The sequence below is a fragment of the Mercenaria mercenaria genome, chromosome 2 (assembly GCF_021730395.1).
Source record: "Mercenaria mercenaria strain notata chromosome 2, MADL_Memer_1, whole genome shotgun sequence".
NCBI lineage: Eukaryota > Metazoa > Mollusca > Bivalvia > Venerida > Veneridae > Mercenaria > Mercenaria mercenaria.
This window is the reverse complement of record NC_069362.1, coordinates 119,559,813-119,581,903: the sequence shown is the minus strand read 5'-3', so window position 1 is coordinate 119,581,903 and position 22,091 is coordinate 119,559,813. Positions and strand designations below refer to the sequence as shown.

Below are 22,091 nucleotides of genomic sequence, written 5' to 3'. Positions count from 1 at the left end.
TGTTCATGCCATGTTAACATCTGACTGCTAAGTGTGACCTTGACCTTTGAGCTAGTGGTCTGAAAATTGTGCTTAACACATCATCTTATTATGAGGTACACTTGTGCCAAGTAATATTAAAATCCCTTCATGGATGGGAGAGTTATGGACCGGACAGGATAAAAGCCCTGTTGACATTTGACCTCCAACTGTGACCTTGACCTTTGAGCAAGGGGTCCGGGTTTTGCGCACGACATGTCGTCTCTTCATGGGGAACATTTGTGCCAAGTAATATTAAAATCCCTTCATGGATGACAGAGTTATGGACCAGACATGAAATTGCAGACGGACGGACTGACGAAATGATGGACTGATGGAAAAGCGCATGTCTATAGTCCCCAAAACTGGTTTTCAACCAGTAGGGGACTGAAAAAAGACTAAGTTTACAACAGTCACTGTAAAATGTCTGTAAAGAACCTGATTTTTTGAATAACATGACTGTGTAAAAGGTCTACTGCTGTATACTGAATTCAATTCATTTGTCCGTTCAATAATTTAAATCAACAAACAACAAAATTTTAAGCTGGAAAGGGGCCATAACTCAAAAAACTAGTGGATTTTAACTAAAATCGAACTTTGCTTGTATTTTGTAATCATATACATGTACTTGTGTACAGGTGTACCAAAAATGAATTCAATCAATTCATATTCTTATATGTAATCTGAGAGACGTACATATTTTACAAAAATTTAAGTCAGATAAGGGCTATTATTCTGCCAGAAAATGGTGGATTATATCTAAAATTGAACTCAGCCTACATTTTATGTTCATATACCCGAGTACCAAAAATGAACAAAGTCCACCCTTCAAAGCAGTTTCACAGGTGCACATACACATGCATCCACTCACAAACTTGTTGGCTCCTATGAGTTTGTTTATAAACCAATGCCAGCTAAGATGTCATTTGAAGTAATTTAAGCTACCTCAAAAGTATGACCAAAAGACTTGTCCATGAACACAGCATGATCACAGATGCTAACCTGCAAACGTTAAGCAAATTAAGCCGGGATAAAAAGGACTGTAAATGTTGTGGTCTGCCAACTAATAATTATTAAAGGGGAAGTCTGCTGTTTTTTGTTTTTTGATAAATATAATGCAGTTATTAGCTACTTGTAAATCTTTTGTTAAGTGTTACAAGTAACAAAATTGAGTAAAAATTTACATTTTCTAAATTCTGAAAACCAATAATAACAAGGCAGTCTGAAAGACAGCTATATCCCCCGCCACTGTTATGGCTAGTGGCTCAAACCTTTGACCTTAAGTTGTGACCTTGACCTCAAGACAACATGGCAGGCTCATGGGTTCTGCAAATCATCTTTATGAGGTGATAATCTGACCAAAGTTTCATGATTATACTTCAAGGGGTTTAGGAGATACAGAGCGGACATGAAATGGAAGGCTCAAACCTTTGACCTTGAGTTGTGACCTTGACCTTCAGCTGAAATGGCTGACTCATATGTGTTCTGCACATCGTCCTGATGAGGTGATCATTTGACCTAAGTTTCATGATTATCCTTCAAGGGGTTTAGGAGATACAGAGCGGACACGAAACGGAAGGCTCAAACCTTTGACCTTGAGTTGTGACCTTGACCTCAAGCCGACATGGCTGACTCATGGGTTCTGCACATCATCTTGATGAGGTGATCATTTGACCCAAGTTTCATGATTACCCTTCAAGGGGTTTAGGAGACACAGAGCGGACATGGAAGGCTCAAACCTTTGAACTTGAGTTGTGACCTAGACCTTGAGCTGACATGGCTGACTCATGGGTTCTGCACATCATCTTGATGAGGTGATCATTTGACCAATTTCATGATTATCCTTCAAGGGGTTTAGGAGATACAGAGTGGACAGGAAATGGAAAACTCAAACTTTTGACCTTGAGTTGTGACCTTAACCTTAAGCGGACATGGCTGACTCATGAGTTCTGCACATCGTCTTGTTGATGAGGTGAACATTTGACCCAAGTTTCATGAAAATCCTCCATGGGGTTTTGGAGATACAGAGCGGACACAAAATCTTACGGAAGGATGGACAGAGACCATTCCTATAACCCCCACCACTCGTTGCGGGGGATTAAAAGAATAAAATACAACATGAGAGAGACACATAAAACCATGAAATTGTAACCTCTCTAACTGTATCCTACTAGTCCATTACATTTACCTGAATGCTAATCCTCTTTAGTAATGCCCAGACAGGACCCTAATTGTTGTTTCCAGAGTTGTGTCAGTTGCTTAGCATCTGAAATAAGATAGAAACTTTTAAGTATGTCAGACATAAGTTGCTGATGAAAAAGCATCTGATGGTTTTATGACATTTTCGCACAAAAATGAATAATAACATAGTGTCCAATAGTAACCAATCTGAATGCCCAAGAGACAAGAGAATCTTACACAAGAGAAAAGAGAATCTTACAAGAAATAGATTATGTTTTGCATTTGATGCTTTTATTTAAGATATCTATAATCAAAGCCTTGAGATTTCTGTTGGTTGCTGGTTTTGGTAGATTTTTTTTTCTATTTAAATGCCAATCTATAAATATACATGTATGAGAAACAAATACAAATGTGCCTCATATCTAAGACGAACTCTGCCTGACCTTACATGAACTTATCTAAATTGCCAGCTGGAAGTCAGTGATGTAACCATGGGCTGGAACACCTTAACATTGATAGATATTGTATAATCTAAATGGTCAGTGTGAATGGATACAGGTTGAATAAGAACTACTTGAGCATTGATAATTCATCCGAATTGTTCATGAATGGGACTATTTTGTGTAGCACATGAACATCCTTTGGATGTGATTAGGAATCAGTTATCTATGGCAGTTAATTGAAAGTTAGGCTATTACTTCAGATACATCTATGGCAGTCGATTGCTAGTGAGGCTATTACTTCAGATATCTATGGCAGTTAATTGCAAGTGAGGCTATTACTTCAGATATCTATGGTAGTTAATTGCAGTTATCTATGGCAGTTAATTGCGAGTAAGGCTATTACTTCAGTTATCTATGGCAGTTAATTGCGTGTGATGCTATTACTTCAGATATCTAAAGCAGTTAATTGTGAGTGAGGCTATTACTTCAGATATCTATGGCAGTTAATTGTGAGTGAGGCTATTACTTCAGATATCTATGGACATATGCTTTGTGTTTGAGCTAGGCTATTGCTTCAGCTATCTATGAATTATGTTTTGTGTTTGAGGCTAATCTGCTTCAGATATCTATGGATTATGTTTTGTGTTTAAGGCTATTGCTTCAGTTATCTATGGAAGTTCATTTGTGTTTGAGGCTATTACTTCAGATATTTATGAAAGTAATATCACAAGAAAATAAATCAAATCATGGTATTTAAATCATTTATTCTTCCAAAATGGTCTAAATGGTCTAGAAAATCTGAGCCAAAGTCGGTACATCAATCTGCAGTGTAACCCCACTAAACTGTACAGCCTCCAGACCAGAATAAAAGTTTGGTTTGGAGGGGTTTTCAGTTTAGAGGAGTTTTGATGGTGGAATGTGTGCTGAATTTCAAGAACATGTATACAGTTACCAAGCAACATGATTGATTTTAAATCCTGATGTTATTCAGTTATTGTATGAAACAACATGTTAAAGTTTTTATGGATAATTATGTGCTACCAAATAAGTACATTCTGGTTATCATGATAAAGGCAAATGCCAAAATTATGTCTGCCTATAAAATTGTTCTGTTTTCAGTGGTAACTCTGTACTGATAAGTAGAGATTTGATCTACAAACCCATTTGGTTTCAAAAGAGGTTTTTCGCTTTACAGGGATATTTATTCTAATGGAATAAGATGGACAGATTTCGAGATTACAAAATTTGTTAATTTTGAAAGGGGTTCTGTATTCAAGGGTTCTGTTTTAGGAAGATTTTCATGTATTACAGAAATACAGAAATATCATAATGAACAATAAGGTATATGGCATCTACATGTCCTTTCCAGAAAATCAATATCTAATAGTTTGTTTACTCTGAATAAGGAACATTAATTTTGCTATAATTATGTTATTTCGTAGAAGCTATTACAGTATTTATGTCATATTTAACCTCAAAATGATTAATACATAGCAATCAGAAGCAGAAATAATTTGATATTTCATAAATGGTTGTTATTATATACTTAAATTGCAATTTATTATATACTTTAATTACAATCTGGAATGAAATGAATGCCAATATCTGTTAAACTGAAATATTTGACATTTTGTCTATATCATGCAATATTAAAGGTTAACAAGAGGGCCAAATGGCACATCCCAGGAGGACCTTAACCATCTAACACCCCAATGAGATGACCTTATATTGATGCCACAGACCAGGTTTGATGGATATCCACGGAGTGTTTCACGATAAGAAGTCATTAAAATGCATTTTTACTTTTAGCCCTAGCAACCCCTAAAAGGGGCCAACTGCCCCCATTTGAACAAATTTGAGAGAGGACCTTATAATGATACTACAAACCAAGTCTGATGAAAATCCATCTAGCCATTCTTTAGTAGAAGTTGTTTAAAGATATTTCTACTTTAAGCTCTAGCAGCCTTTAAAATGGGCCAGGTGTCCCCAATTGAAAAGTTTGGTAAAGGGCCTGCCTTATAACTAGTGATGTTCCGATTGTCGCCGATGTTCAATTGATCATCGCCAAAGTTTCAAAGTCGGCGACATTGATTCTGACCAAAAAGAATTGATTTTAGTCGCTGATTTTGTTAAAAAATTAAAATCCTGCTTTCAGGACGTTTTCAGATACTTCTCGCTGTTTAGCTTAAATACTTTTGCTCTTTTATAATCTTTGGGTTAGTATTTCAAAATATCTGCTCTTTAAATTGGAGAATGCTGTCAGGCCAGCAGTCATGATTGTAACAATAATAAAAATTTTGTTGCCCTGGCAGTAAAAAATCAGACGCCTTGAAATATTTTGGGTTTTGCATGAAGCCTGAATGCCGGGTGTTGGCTCCTTTTAAGGAAAACCTTGATACTACTAGAGCCGTTTGCAAAATATGCTTTAAAGCAAAGAGCTATAAAATAAATAGATTGGCAACTTGAAAGGCATATAGAGCAAATCTCGCCAACCTCCCGTGACAAAAAAATGAGATCTCATTACCGGAAGTGGCGCTTTCTCCACGCGCCATTTTGTATGCGAAAGCAATTATACATCGGTAAAATAATTATCACCGTATGACCACGCTTCTTTCGATGGCAAAAAAAACCCTGTACTTCGTGTCTTAAGACCATTTCTCATTAAACTAATTTTGTTTTAGAAGCTAACATGTATTTTAAATGTAGTTTTAAAGGTACAAATTGTAACTGCATGCTCACCGATGTTTGTTTTTAGTAAGATAACGCCGAATCACGCTCTGACACGAGCTCACGCTAGATTACAGCCAGTTGCCATTCTGTGTTTTTTATACTTCTTTGTTTAAAGCAAACATTAACGAAGGTACCCCACCCACATTTTTTCTAATTGGAAATAATTTTCAGATTTTATTTGACAAGCTTTTATTATTCCTTCAATACTAAATTGTGGATGATAAACTAATTCCAGACCTGCCAGTAATGTCCCCAGCATATATTCCATGTCAAATTTGGCAGTGCATCTAGCATGACTTGAATCCCAGGCCTTGAGTCATAGAGAAAAGATGAATTCTAGTTACTTTTGCATTTAGTCCAATAGTTCCTCCCAGATCGCAGATTGGACTTATTTGTTCGAACCTTTGAACAGCCGGTTAAGCTATCAGTTGGTTAACTTTTAAGGCTATATATCGACATTTTAGAAGAATCTGAAAAACAAATCTTTGAGTTAAGGACTGCCTTTATAGTGAAACAAAAAAAATCCCATCAAGACAAATATTTTGAATCAAGATCTAACCAGCAGATAGGATAACAGCCGGTTAAAGATTCAAACAACTAGGCTATAATTTCCCAACAGTTGCTAAAGGCTGTACAGTACAGCAGCTGTGTCATAGAATTCTTCATAAAAAGAAATAAAAGTAGTCATACAATAATCTGCAAGTCTTGAGAAAGGTTGAGAAAAGTCTGTATTGATCTTTCGGTTCCAATTCTTTCGATTAATCGAATCGGAGAGAGATCAGAATCGGACCGATTAATCGATTCTGCTTCAGTTGTCCGATTCTCATCACTACTTAAAATAATGCTACAAATCAAGTTTGATGAAGATCCATCAAGCAGTTCATGAGAAGAAGTCATTTGAAGGCATTTATATTTTTGTTCCAGTGGCCCCTAAAAGGGGGATCGACTGCTCCCATTTGTACAAAATTTTGGAGAGGACCTTATAATGATGCTACAGACCAAGTTTGATGAAAATCCTTCAAGTGGTTCATGAGTAGAAGTTGTTTAAAGGTATTTCTAATTTTTGACTCTTAGCTGCCCCTAAATGTTCCAAGAGTCCCAATTTGAACACACTTGGGAGAGGACCTTATAATGATGCTATAGACCAAGTTTGATGAAAATCCTTTAAGCCGTTCATGAGAAGAATTCGTTAAAAGGTATTTCTAATTTTGGCTCGAGCGGCCCCTAAAAGACGCCAAGTGTCCCAATTTGAACAAATATGGGAGAAGGCCTTATAATGATGCTACAGACCAAGTTTTATGAACATCCTTCAAGCGGTTCATGAGAAGAAGCCATCTAAAGGTTAAAAATTTTGGCTCTAGCAGGCTAAGAGGAGCCAAGTGCCCCGTTTTGAACAAATTTTGGAGAGGACCTAATAATGATGCTACAGATCAATATTGATGAAAATCCTTCAAGCGGTTCATGAGAAGAAGTCGTTTAAAAGTATTTCTAATTTTGGCTCTAGCGGCGTTTAAAAGGAGCAAAGTGCCCCCATTTGAACAAATTTGTGACAGCCCCTTAAAATGATGCTACAGATCAAGTTTGATGAAGATCCGTCAAGCAGTTCATGAGAAGAAGTTTTTTAAAGTTTTTTTTTTTATTTTTAGCTCTAGTGGCCCCTAAAATAGGCCAAGGTGTACCATTCGAAAAAATTTGATAGAGGACCATGTCAGGATGCTACTGACCAAGTTTGGTGTAATTCTGACCAGTAGTTTCAGAAGAGAAGATGTTTAAGTGAAAATATGGACGCTGGACCATCCACCTATACTAATAGTTCACCCTAAACCTTTGGTTCAGGTGAGCTAAAAATGTATCAAAAATGGAAATATATGATCCGGTGTTTTCTTTTTTATTTTTCATATAACAGCACTGATTCTATAATTTTGCTATTTTTCACAGCCAAATATAGGTTGTTTCCCCTAGCCAAAATAGTTCAATTTTACCCTAAAATTGTAACATTTTCCCTAAAAAAGATTATATCTTCCCCTTGAAATTTAAAGAAAACATTCTGTTATATATATAGTAAATGATTTTACGAAAGTTGCAGTTCATATAATCTTCATCCCCAATCTTAAGATTCGTGACTGATACTTTAAGTTGTTTTTTCGCGATTTTCCAAGTTTTTGAATTCACGGTCCGCAACACTGGCCTTCTCCGCCAATATTAAGACAGACATTTAGCAAGACAGATGAATTTGCAAAAAGGTTCATTTGCGAAATTTCGCAACAATAAAAGATAAAAGGGAAGGGTAGATTTCCCAGAAGCACAGAGCACCCCAAACACAGCCATAGAGCCATGCATTGCAAAGTAGGCTAGTAACAAAAAAGAAGCTAAGACAGAAATATATTGTAAAAATCTTGTGAAAAAATAGATTTTTACAGTAAATATGTCCCGCTTATAATCATGTTTACTTCTAATCAGGTGCCAAAGTTCAAAAGTAAGCTGGCATCAGTTCTTACAAATTCTTGCAAATTGGGACTGTTCCTGTTAGAGTTTGCTAAAGGCATTGTATTTACGTGCTTTATGTAATAGACTTTTAAACTGTGTATAGTTGTATTTGAACTTGATGAAATAAGTAAAAATCACAGAGGGGATTATGATACCCCCTGCAAAAGTATGAAGGGGATTTTGTAACACCCTGTCATTTTTCAGTGGAGGGGATTTTGATCAAGGGGATTTTGATTGTCTCCCTTCCTGTTACCATGACATTCTAATGTCTAGATTTCAAATTTGGATTTTTCCCTTTACAGCATACATCATGAGTGCTATATTTTCTCTTGCAGAAAGTCACAGGTTGTTGTGAAAACAAATCACTGAGCACAAAATTTCTTTTCATTTCATGTTTTTTTTAATGATTCCTTGTCAGTGAAAAACAACAACAAAAAACATTTCTTAACTTTGAAATTACCAGATATTTTCACTGCATGTTATGTTTTAATAATTCACTGGAAATGTTTGAAGCTGTGTTGTTCTAGTTTCCTGGCAACTGAAACTTTCCAGGCACTACCATATTTCAGCAACTGTGGTGGGTTGTTTTTTTTCTCCAGTTTATTATCTGAACAAACAAAACCATATGTTAAAATTCCTAGAAATTCAATGTTATACTTTCTCATGATTATTTTGATTTCTCTACACCTTTGAGATTTGTATTCACCATCATGGAACATCTTTTCCACAAAGTTTGTTCTTGGAAAACTGATAATGAAGTATTAGATCAACTGTGCAGCTATTTCACAGAACTTTATTGAAAATTAAATTTTATTGGGTAATTAGTTAGCAGAGCTGATAAATTCTCTGTAGGGGTATGACATATCTCTGTATGGGTATGAAATATATAGAATTTCATCTATAATACTGGTCTTTAAATTAACATGCATTTAAAGTCCTGTTCACATAGTAAAATATTTACTTCGAGTTCAACATTCTGACAGAACCAGTATGCATTATATTCAACATCACTTTTCCACAGACTGAGTTTACCATGCAATATTCAACATATTAACTTTCTGACACAATGATCGAGTTTAACATGCATTATTTAACATTACTTTTTGGACAGAATGAGTTCAGTATGCATTATATTTAACTTCACTTTTACACAGACTGAGTTTACCATGCAATATTCAACATATTAACTTTCTGACACAATGAGTTTAACATGCATTATTTAACATTACTTTTGGACAGAATGAGTTCAGTATGCATTATATGCAACATAACTTTTACACAGAGTGAGTTTACCATGCAATATTCAACATATTAACTTTCTGACACAATGAGTTTAACATGCATTATTCAATATAATTTTCTGACAGAATGAGTTAAATAGGCATTATTCAACATCATTATCAGGGGTGTAAAAAAACAAGAGGGCCATGAAGGCCCTGTATCGCTCACCTGACCTACTGACCTAAAGATCATCAAGATTAACATTCTGACCAAGTTTTATTAAGATATGGTCATAAATGTGGCCTCTAAAGTGTTAACTAGCTTTTCCTTTGATTTGACCTGTTGGCCTAGTTTTTGACCCCACATGACCCAGATTCGAAATTAACCTAAAGATCATCAAGATTAATATTCTGACTAAGTTTCATGAAGATACAGTCCTAAATGTGGCCTCTAGAGTGTTAATAAGCTTTTCCTTTGACCTAGTGACCTAGTTTTTGACCCTACCTGACCCAGATTCGAACTTGACCTAAAGATCATCAAGATTACCATTCTGAACAAGTTTCATTAAGATATGGTCATAATTGTGGCCTCTACAGTGTTAACTAGCTTTTCCTTTGATTTGGCCTGGTGACCTAATTTTTGGTCCTACATGATCCAGATTCAAACTGGACATTGAGATCATCAAGATTAATATTCTGACAAAGTTTCATGAAGATATAGTCATAAATGTGACCTCTAGAGTGTTAATAAGCTTTTCCTTTGATTTGACCTAGTGACCTAGCTTTTGACCCTACCTGACCCAGATTCAAACTTGACCTATAGATCATCAAGATTACCATTCTGAACAAGTTTCATGAAGATATTGTCATAAATGTGGCCTCTACAGTGTTAACAAGCTTTTCCTATGATTTGGCCTGGTGACCTAGTTTTTGACCCTGGATGACCCAATATCAAATTTGTCTAAGATTTTATTGAGAATAACATTCTGACCAAGTTTCATTAAAATTGGGCCAAAATTGTGACCTCTAGCGTGTTAACAAGCTTTTTCTTTCTTTTGACCTGGTGACCTAGGTTTTGATCCCAGATGACCCAATATCGAACTCGTCCAAGATTTCATTGATGGTAACATTCTGACCAAGTTTCATTAAGACTGGGCCAAAATTGTGACTTCTAGAGCGTTAACAAGCTTTTCCTTTGATTTGACCTGGTGACCTAGTTTTTGACCCAAAATGATCCAATATCAATCTCACCTAAGATTTTATTGAGGGTAACTTTCTGACCAAGTTTCATTAAGATTGAGCCAAAATTGTGACCTCTAGAGTGTTAACAAGCTTTTCCTTTGATTTGACCTGGTGACCTAGTTTTTGAACCCAGATGACCCAATATCGAACTCGTCCAAGATTTTATTGAGGGTAACATTCTGACTAAGTTTCATTAAGATTGGGCCAAAATTGTGACCTCTAGAGTGTTAACAGTCAAATTGTTGACAACGACTGACGAGGGACACAGGGCGATTAGAAAAGAATTTCACACCACTCTCCCTGCAGGACTAGTAGCCGTGTAAAATCTACTCGCCCTTAGTGAACAGTCACTCGCCCTAATAAAATTACAACTATCTTAATGACATTTTTAATACTGTCACTTTTATGAAAGAAGTATTATGTACAACAAACAAATTTCAAATATAACACACTGTAGACAAATAATATTCTCTTGTACACTACATTCATTAATCATACTCTGCTTAAATTTTCTTTTCACAGCAGACATTTTTCTTTTTCTTTCACTGTATTTTTGTCATTTCCACCACCCGTTCACTCCCCAAATAAACTATGAATGTTGGTTTGCCATGCTAGGACAAAATACGGGAAAATAAATGGTGAGGATAATAACATTAACTTGGATGAATAAGTTTATGTTGACTGGCTTACGGTACATGGTTTTCTTGCAATAATTGCATCAATAATAATAACAAGAGCTCGAGGAACACGAAATGCCCCCCTTGATGCATTCAGTAATTGCACAAGGAACAGAAATTATTTGGTCACTGTGCACTGGATGTTTGAGGTGCTCACCTCAAATCAATAATTATGGGTCATTTACCAATCATAAGTAAACTTTGTATCAAAATTTAATGAGATCTTATGCCAAAGCATACTCCAGTTATCTAGAAAAAAAGTTCTACTGTTCTGGGTCAATGTAATCTTGACCTTTGACCTACTGACCATAAAATCGATAGGGGCCATCTGCTGTTCATGATCAACATCCCTATTAAGTTTCGTGATCCTAGGCCCAAGTATTCTCATTCTGTGCAGAAGGACAATTCATTGAAAGACTGCAAACTTTCTCTGAACTTTGTGAAAAGCTTGTCTTGCAAAAACTGTGACATGCCTTTATTAAATATTTATACTGCTACAAGAGATTATGACATAACAAAAGGCTTTATCTATAAGAGTCATGGCACCGGGATTAATTTTATTCAATTTGTCTGATTGTTTGTTGCATAACATGCACTTTTAGATAATGTACTGGAATAACAAAAGGGGAAACATTTAATGAATTTATTCTCTGAATACTCCAATGCAGATGCCCAAAGGGCAACAATGTTGAACCTGTTATTTTTTGACACAACACTTCAATGACTTATCATTTTCACCAAATTAAAACAAGAGCTGTCTCCATAGGATGACACATGCCCCCGATGGCACTTTGAATGAATATATAGTTATGGCCGATGTTAGAGTTTAGGACCTTTGACCTACGGAACTGGGTCTTGCGTGCGACACATCGTCTTACTGTGTCACACATTCATGCGTAGGTATTTTAAAATCCATGTATGAATGACAAAGATATGGACCGGACACGCCTATCAATGCACTATCATAAAAAATGACCTTTAACGTCTAAGTGTGACCTTGACCTTTGAGCTACGGACCTGGGTCTTGCGTGCGACACGTCGTCTTACTGTGGTACACATTCATGCCAAGTTATTTGAAAATCCATCCATCGATGACAAAGATATGGACCAGACACGCCCATCAATGCACTATCCTTTAACATCTAAGTGTGACCTTGACCTTTGAGCTACGGGCCTGGGTCTTTCGCGCGACACGTCGTCTTACTGTGGTACACATTCATGCCATGTTATTTGAAAATCCATCCATCGATGACAAAGATATGGACCGGACACGCCCATCAATGCACTATCCTTTAATGTCTAAGTGTGACCTTGACCTTAGAGCTACGGACCTGGGTCTTGCGCGCGACACGTCGTCTTACTGTGGTACACATTCATGCCAAGTTATTTGAAAATCCATCCATCGATGACAAAGATATGGACCGGACACAAAAATTGTGGACAGACCGACAGACGGTTCAAAAACTATATGCCTCCCTTCGGGGGCATAAAAAGACCTCCATACAAGTTATTGCACCAGCAAGATCTGAAATGACCTTTGATCCCCTCATGTGACTTTGACCTTGACCTTTGAGATAGGGACCTGTGTCTTTTAGCAATACTCTATTTCACTGAGGTAATAATTTCTGCAAAATAAAAAAAATTGCTAACTGAATGTCAAAGTTATTGCCTAGACAAGGCTACCAATGGTGTGACCTTGACCTTTGATATAGGGGTCTGATGTTAGCCTGTGATGCTCTGTGTCATTGGGGCAATAAAAAACAAGTGAATGAAGTATTGCCATGCAATACAAAGTCCCCTACTGGAAGGCACCTAATTTTCTCTACTGCAGTATAACATAATGAACTGATATCTGTCAATGATGTATAAACAATATAGTATTATATATACAATATGTTATAACAACACACTTGGATTAAAATGTGCATATATAAAAACCCACAGTTGTTTTCATATTGAATTTTTTTGGCTGATTATAAAAATGTTATCATATAAGTTATTTATAGTAAGAACAATGGGAAATTAATTTAAAAAAAAAAAATCTATATAAAATAAGTCCACAAGAAACTCCTTACCAGGTAGAGATAGGTCAAAATACACCTAAAAATTGGATGCAACATGCATGCTGTACCACAGAAAAGTGGTCTCGATTTTCCTCTACCGCCAGTAATAAAAAAATACAATAAAATCTATTTGTAGTAAAACAAAGGGATGTAATTCTATAAACAAGGGTGCCTCATGGTGGTGAACATTTGGTCCAAGTTACATCAAAATCCCTCAATGAAGAAGAAATGTTCCATACAAAGTCATTCTTGAATTTGACCTTTGACCTCTAAATATGACCTTGACCTTTGACCTAGGGACTGGTTCTTGCGCATGACATGTTGTCTCATCTTGGGGAATAATTGTGCCAACTGATATCTAAATCCTGCTTTGCATGACAAAGTTATAGACCGGACAGGAAAAAAATCCTCTTGACCTTTGATCTCAAAGTGTGACCTTGACCTTTAAGCTAGGGTACAAGGTGTTGCGCATGACATGTCGTCTCATCATGGGGAACATTTATGCCAAGTAATATTGTAATCCCTTGATGGTTGACAGAGCTCTGGATCGGACAGAAAAAAAACCTTATTGACCTTTGACCTCCAATTGTGACCTTGACCTTTGAGCTAAGGGTCTGGGCTTTGCGCACGACATGTTGTCTCATCATGGGGAACATTTTTGCCAAGTAATATTAAAATCCCTTCATAGATGGCAGAGTTATGGACGGGACAGGAAAAAAACTCTGACCCCCAATTGTGACCTTGACCTTCAAGCTAGGGGTCCGGGATTTGCTCATGACATGCCATCTCATCATGGGAAACACTTGTGCTAAGTGATATTAAAATCCCTTAATGAATGTCAGAGTTATGGACCGGACACGAAACAGACCCTGTTCATGCTGTGTTAACATTTGACTGCTAAGTGTGACCTTGACCTTTGAGCTAGGGGTTTGAAAGTTGTGCAAGACACATCATCTTATTATGAGGTACATTTGTGCCAAGTAATATTAAAATCCCTTCATGGATGGGAGAGTTATGGACCGGACAGGAAAAAAGCCTTGTTGACCTTTGACCTCCAATTGTGACCTTGACCTTTAAGCTAGGGGTCCAGCTTTTGCGCACTACACATGGTCTCCTCATGGGGAACATTTGTGCCAAGTAATATTAAAATCCCTTCATGGATGGGAGAGTTATGGACCGGACAGGAAAAAAGCCCTGTTGACCTTTTACCTCCAATTGTGACCTTGACCTTTGAGCTAGGGGTCCAGGTTTTGCACATGACAGGTCATCTCATCATGGGGAACATTTGTGCCAAGTAATACTAAATTCCCTTTAAGGATGGGAGAGTTATGGACCGGACAGGAAAAAAGCCCTGTTGACCTTTGACCTCCAATTGTGACCTTGACCTTTGAGTCAGGGGTCCTGGGTTTGCACATGACATGTTGTCTCATCATGGGGAACATTTGTGCCAAGTAATATTAAAATCCCTTCATGGATGACAGAGTTATGGACTGGACATGAAATTGCGGACGAACCGACAGACGGATGGAGGGAATGACGGAAAAGCGCATTCCTATAGTCCCCGAAACTGGTTTTCAACCAGTAGGGGACTAATAAGACTGCTTCATGCAAGTGAAATGTTCGGACTGGAAAAGCTTTAAAATGACATTTGGCCACTAAGTGTGACCTTGCCCTTTCAGAGAAGGGATTTTTTGTTTGGTACTTCATCTCACTGAGGCAAACATTCATGCCAAACTGAAATACACTGCTCCATGCATGTCAAAGTTAGAGCCTGGACATGCTCTTTAATGACATTTGACCTCTAAATGTGACCTTAAAATATTTTAGATATGATGTCTGAGGTTCACCTGCACCACTGCCAAAGCAGTCATCCTATGAAACTTGAGTGTGGGCAAATGTGTCTTTAGTTATTACACTGGAACAACTTTCAGTCCCAAGGTCAGGGTTTTTTTTACCAGGAGGGGAAGGGGCCCAGGCCTGTGATTTGGGAAAAAATAGATCGGTATTTGGGTAAAGGGGAATAAAAACAAGAGCACCGCCTTGCGGGTGCTGACGCTCATCTGATTTTTTTTGTATAATAGAAATATTGTCCTACCCATGATTTTCTAAGTCTAAAAAGGATCATCATTCTTGCAAAAAGCAGGATAGAGTTATGTTTCTTGATGTACAGTGTCCAATTATGATTGTGAAAAACTGTTGCAAGTTTTAAAGCAATAGCTTTGATAGTTTATGAGAAAAGTTGCCTTAAACATAATACTCAACCAAGAAAATGATTTTCTAAGTCCAAAAGGGGCAATAATTATTGCAAAAAGCAGGATGGAGTTATGTTGCTTGCTGTACAGGGTCAGCTTATGATGGTGAACAAGTGTTGCAAGTTTCAAAGCAATAGCTTTGATAGTTTAAGAGAAAAAGTTGACCTAAACATAAAACTTAACCAAGAAATCTGATATTTTCTAAGTCCAAAAGGGGCCATAAATCTTGCAAAAAGCAGGATGGAGTTATGTTTCTTGCTGTACAGGGTCAGCTTATGATGGTGAACAAGTGTTGCAAGTTTCAAAGCAATAGCTTTGATAGTTTAGGAGAAAAGTTGACCTAAACATAAAACTTAACCAAGAAAACTGATTTTCTAAGTCCAAAAGGGGCAATAATTCTTGCAAAAAGCAAGATGGAGTTATGTTTCTTGATGTACAGGGTCTGCTTATGATGGTGAACAAGTATTCCAAGTTTCAAAGCAATAGCTTTGATAGTTTAGGAGAAAAGTTGACCTAAACATAAAACTTAACCAAGAAATCTGATATTTTCTAAGTACAAAAGGGGCCATAAATCTTGCAAAAAGCAAGATGGAGTTATGTTTCTTGCTATACAGGGTCAGCTTATGATGGTGAACAAGTCTTCCAAGTTTCAAAGCAATAGCTTTGATAGTTTAGGAGAAAAGCTGACCTAAACATAAAACTTAACCAGGCAACGCCGACGCAGACGCCGACGCCGACGCCGACGGCGACAACCGCTCAAGTGATGACAATAACTCATCATTTTTTTTCAAAAAATCAGATGAGCTAAAAAAGAGGGCCCTGAAGACCCTGTATCGCTCACCTGACCTATGGACCTAAAGATCAGATCATCAAGATTAACATTCTGACCAAGTTTCATTAAGATATGGTCATAAATGTGGCCTCTAAAGTGTTAACTAGCTTTTCCTTTGATTTGACCTAGTGGCCTAGTTTCTGACCCCATCTGACCTACATTTAAACTTGATCTAAAGATAATAAAGATTAACATTCTGACCAAGTTTCATGAAGATACAATCATAAATGTGGCCTCTAGATTGCTAACAAGCTTTACCTTTGATTTGACCTGGTGACCTAATTTTGACCCAACTTGACCCAGATTTGAACTTGACCTTTAGATCATTAAGATTAACATTCTGACCAAGTTTAATTAACATATGGTCATAAATGTGGCCTCTAGAGAGTTAACTAGCTTTTCCTTTGATTTGACCTAGTGACCTAAATTTGACCCCACATGACCCAGATTTGAACTTGACCTAAAGATCATCACGGTTAACATTCTGACTGAGCTTCATGAAGATACAGTCATAAATGTGACCTCTAGAGTTTAAACAAGTTTTTCCTTTGATTTTTGGACCTGGTAACCTACTTTTTGACCCCACATGATCCAGATTCCAACTTGACCTAGAGGTCATCAAGACAAACATTCTGATTAAGTTTCATAGAGATATAGCCATGAATGTGGCCTCTAGAGTGTTAACAAGCTTTTTTCCTTTGATTTGACCTGGTGATCTACTTTTTGACCTCAGATGATCCAATATCAAACTCGTCTAAGCTTTTATTTTAACATTCTCACCAAGTTTCATTAAGATTGGGCCTAAATTGTGACCTCTAGAGTGTTAACAAGCATTTCCTTTGATTTAACCTGGTGACCTAGTTTTTGACCCAACCTTACTCAGATTGGAACTTGACCTAAAAATCCTAAAGATTAATATTCTGACCAAGTTTCATTAAGATATGGTCATAAATGTGGCCTCTAGAGTGTTAACTAGCTTCTCCTCTGATTTGACCTGGTGACCTGGGTTTTGACCCCACATGACCCAGATTTCGAACTTGACCTAAAGATCATCAAGGTTAACTCTCTGACCAAGATTCATGAAGATATAGTCACAAATGTAGCCTCTAGGGTGTTAACAAGTTTTTCCTTTGATTTTTTGACCTGGTGACCTTCTTTTTGACCCAACTTGACCCAAATTTGATCTTAACCTAAAAATCATCAAGTTTAACATTCTGACCAAGTTTCATAGAGATATTGCCATAAATGTGGCCTCTAGTGTGTTAACAAGCTTTTCCTATGATTTGACCTGGTGACCTAGTTTTTGACCCCACATGACCCAGATTCAAACTTACTCTAGAGATCATTAAGATAAACATACTGACCAAGTTCCATGAAGATACAGTCATAAATGTTGCCTCTACAGTGTTAACAAGCTTTTCCTTTGATTTGACCTGGTGACCTAGTTTTTGATCCCAAATGACCAAATAACGAACTCGTCCAAGATTTTATTGACGGTAACATTCTGACCAAGTTTCATTAAGATTGGGCCAAAATTGTGATCTGTCGAGTGTTAACAAGCTTTTCCTCTGATTTGACCTGGTGACCTAGTTTTTGACCTTAGATGACCCAATATTGAACTCATACAAGATTTTATTGTGGGTAACATTCTGACCAAGTTTCATTAAGATTAGGGCAAAATTGTGACTTCTATAGAGTGTTAACAAGCTTTTCCTTTGATTTGACCTGGTGACCTAGTTTTTGACCCCAGATGACCCAATATCAAACTCATCCAATACTTTATTGCAGGTAACGTTCTGACCAAGTTTCATTAAGATTGGGCTAAAATTATGACCTCTAGAGTGTTAACAGTCAAATTATTGACGACGGACGATGACGAATGACGACAGACACAGGGCGATCACAAAAGCTCACCTTGAGCACGTTGTGCTAAGGTGAGCTAAAAACCTGATGTAAAGTCAATTTTTGGGGAAAACTGCATGATTTAAAAGAACTTTTCTGAGAGGAAGGGGCCTATTATGAAGGAAAAAAAAACCTGGAAACAAACAGTTTTTAGCAGAGATATGTATTAATTTTACATCAATAAATTTCCCATTTTCTACACGAAACATAGGCATACATAGGGCTCAGTAAGTTGTATGATACAACTGTTTTCAAAATCTTGATTGAGTAAACAGCGATCTTACTACTTTATGCCTACTGTGCACCAAAACCCATACTGCGAGGGATCCCAAGTCTTGGTGAGGGACACCAAATTCTACAGGTAGGGGGCCCTCTGGGACACAGACTGAAAAAAGTTAGTGTCAAGGCCTGAAATGAGTAAAAGCATCTAGAGCACAATCCCTAGTGCTATTATGGTGAGTGGCTTAAAGTTCCAAGATTACAGGTTACAGGAACTCAAACTGACTTTTTAAAGCTGTTCTGTTCCAGGAAAAATAGCTAAGGCTTTAAAACTTTAAACAATGTCTCAGTTCCACCTTTAGAATATAATATGGCCATATTTCTTTGACTACTCAGAAGAGTTCTAAAATTTCTGGAGTAATCTTCTTATATCATCCCTTAGAAATGTGACAATTACCCAGTCACATTATACTAACACCAGGCTGCCCAGTCCTAGAACTATCGCACCAAGCAAGGAAGCTGCTAGTACCATTTTTCGTTTCTTTAGAAATACGCAGCCAGGGAGCAAACTCAGAAACTCCTACACTAGAAGTGGGTGATATACAGCTAGACTACCAAAGCCGTCTGATCTTCAGTTAGGGAACTAAAAAGTAAGTGTTGCAATATGTTGCCACCTTTCTCATATAAAACAAAAGCTCCACCAAGTGGGGAAATATACACCCAAAGGATTATACCACAGGAGGACAGAAGCAAAATTTAAAGAACAAGGCAGTCTGAAAGACAGCTTAATCCCCCGCCACTGCTATGGATAGTGAAAGGGTAAACCTTTGATTTTAGCTGTGACCTTGACCTTGAACTGACATGACTGATTCATGAATTCTGCACAACGTCTTGATGAGGTGATCATTTGACCCAAGTTTCATGAAAATCCTTCAAGGGGTTTAGGAGATACAGAGCTGAAACCTTTGACCTTCAGTTGTGACCTTGACCTTGAGTTGACATCGCTGACTCATGAGTTCTTGATGAGGTGATCATTTGACCCAAGTTTGATGAAAATCCTTCAAGGGGTTTAGGAGATACAGAGTGGACACAAAATGGAAGGCTCAAACCTTCCACCCTTAGTTGTGACCTTGACCTTGAGCTGGCATGGTTGACTCATAATTTTTGCACATCGTTTTGATGAGGTAATCATTTTACACAAGTTTTATAAAATTCCTTCAAGGGGTTTAGGAGATATAGAGCGGACACAAAATGGAAGGCTCAAACCTTTGACCTTGAGTTGTGACCTTGACCTTGAGCCGACAAGGCTGACTCATGGGTTCTGCACATCGTCTTGATGAGGTGATCATTTGACCCATGTTTCATGAAAATACTTCAAGGAGTTTAGAAGATATAGAGCGGACACAAAATGGAAGGCTGAAAACCTTTGACCCTAAGTTGTGACCTTGACCTTGAGCCGGGATGGCTGACTCATGGGTTCTGCACATCGTCTTGATGAGGTGATCATTTGACCCAAGTTTCATGAAAATCCTTCAAGGGGTTTAGGAGATATGGACCGGACACGATTTTGTTACAGACGGAAGGACGGAAAGACGGACGGACAGACGCAGAGCATTCCTATAATCCCTCCGCCATGGTTGGGGATTAAAAACTAAATTTAACGATGTTGTTTATTATTGTTTCACATAAGAACGAAAAACTTGGGTTATTCTACGATAAATCACACTTGGGAACTTATTATTTCGATTCTAACAAGACATACTAGTATCAACAGTGTTAGAAAAAAATGGTAACTACTTTTTACAACCGTGCTACGCACCTGGATCGGATGACGTCATTGCCAAGAGTGGTTTATTGCAGAATAACCCAAGATAGATTTTGCTCTACATGTATATATGTTATTTGCTGGTCGTGTTAGAATAGCTGATAAAATGTTCAAAGTATGTTACAGTCTTTTCATAAATAATTGTTACATACAAGTGTATAATTACAATGGTGTGATAAATTGTCCGCTAATCCCTATTGTATAAACAAAATGCATAAAAAATCAGGTTTGTCGAGAAAATAAAGGATGATATGGATCATTTCCTCAGGCAATACACGCTCTGTTTGTTTGACACATACAAAATGCATCAAGGAGATGCTCTCCGTAATCTGTTAGAAAATGTTATAATATATACATCCCTGCCAGCTGCATGTAAATCCAACCCCTAGACCGTTAATTCTGTCTTTAAGCATGAAATGTAGTCTTGAGGACTTTTTATAAAAATGCACTTATTCATAATATATTGAATTAATTGAAGTTCAATCAATAAACATCCTGTACAGGTGGCTAGAATTCAATGATGAACTTGTCCATATTTCGGACTTTTTTCGGATATGTCTGTATGCTATGGAAGGAAATCTACACGGATTTATGAATTCGCGATGCACCCGATTCGCAGAAAATAGCGAAATTTAAAATACCGCGATTAATAGCGGATTTACAGTACCTGACGAGCCGATGCTAAGTTCCAATATTTCCCGGACTAGTACTGTACATTGGATAAATTCAAGTACTTTCACGGCCAAGAGCTGACGTTTTGAAATTCACAGACTTTTCCCATTTTCCTGGCAGCGTGGGAACCCTGGAATTATAATGGCTGGACAGACAGACACACGTACAGACACATGTGCCATCACATAATAGGTCCGTTTTTTCAAAACAGGCAAATAAATATGGGAAAAAAACACTATAATGGGCAGCTGTAGAGAAATTCTGAAAACCCAATTTATAAATCATTTTGAGAAACTTCCACTAAACATCACCATCAAAACAAAGACAATGAGTTTTATTACCAGACACATATCAAGGAAACAAAAAAACTTGAAACCTGACATCAAAGATTTATGTCTACATTAGCAGAAGCATTACAGTTCTGTCATAAACTTTCTGTATGAGGAGTTTTCACACTCTTCCATAGATAGAGCACTTCTCTCCTGAGATTTCATGATGGAACTGTGATAACAGCAACCTAATAAAGACATTTCTCCTAAAAAGTCAACATGACAGAACCTATTCTGGGGAGATATTTTCTACTAATCAAGTACCCATAATGTAGACATTATATTTTTTCTGCCAACAGACTGTAATTGAAACCAGTGAAGCATTTCTCTTAATAAATATTATGACTGATTTGTTATGCCATGATGCAAGTAGTGATAAATTTGAAAATCTAAGTAACAAAAATCTAATATTCAAAGACCATTTCATTAAAATCAGTAGAAGTCAGAAGAGCCTAATTTTCAAATTGTTGACAGTGTCAACTTGGGCTAAACTCACTATGATGGGTTTCCCATTTTCAGTCCCCTGACCACTATGACATTGACCTTTGACCTATTAACACCCAAACCAGTAGGGGACATCAGCTTACAAAGTCCAATCATGCAACAAAATTTGAAGGCTTTGAGTCAAGTGGTTCTCAAATTATTGAGCAGAAATGGCTTTCACGGTTTAGGTTTCTGTGTCCCTGACCTAAAACATTAGGGGTCATCTATTTCATAAGCTCAATCATACCATCAAGTTTTAAGGTTCTGGGTTGAGTGGTTCTCTATCATACAGTTTTCAAGGTTCAGGCCACTGTTACCCTGACCTTTGGCCTATTAACCCCAAAAACAATAAGGGTCATCTACTTTATAAGCCCAATCATGTTATCAAGACTGAAGGTCCTGGGTTAAGTGAGTCTCAAGTTCTTTCAAGGTTTGGGCCAATGTGACCTTGAACTTTGACCTACTGACCGCAAAAACTATATGGGTCTACTACTTCATAAACCCAATCATGCCATT

The 22,091-nt window shown here is 37.2% G+C and overlaps 1 protein-coding gene across 4 annotated transcripts in view; it reads right to left on the bottom strand.

The window, feature by feature from the left end:
* LOC123565021 (paladin-like) overlaps nucleotides 1-22,091 on the bottom strand; it is a 319,425-nt gene that overhangs the window by 241,793 nt on the left and 55,541 nt on the right. For 3 of the 4 annotated variants that reach the window (XM_053537674.1, XM_045359004.2, XM_053537675.1), the window contains exon 3: nucleotides 2,207-2,284. The gene's annotated coding sequence lies outside the window, so the exon portion shown is untranslated. Of the gene's footprint in view, nucleotides 1-2,206; nucleotides 2,285-8,319; nucleotides 8,467-22,091 lie in introns of all 4 variants that reach the window. The other variant, XM_053537676.1, reaches the window with a different exon arrangement.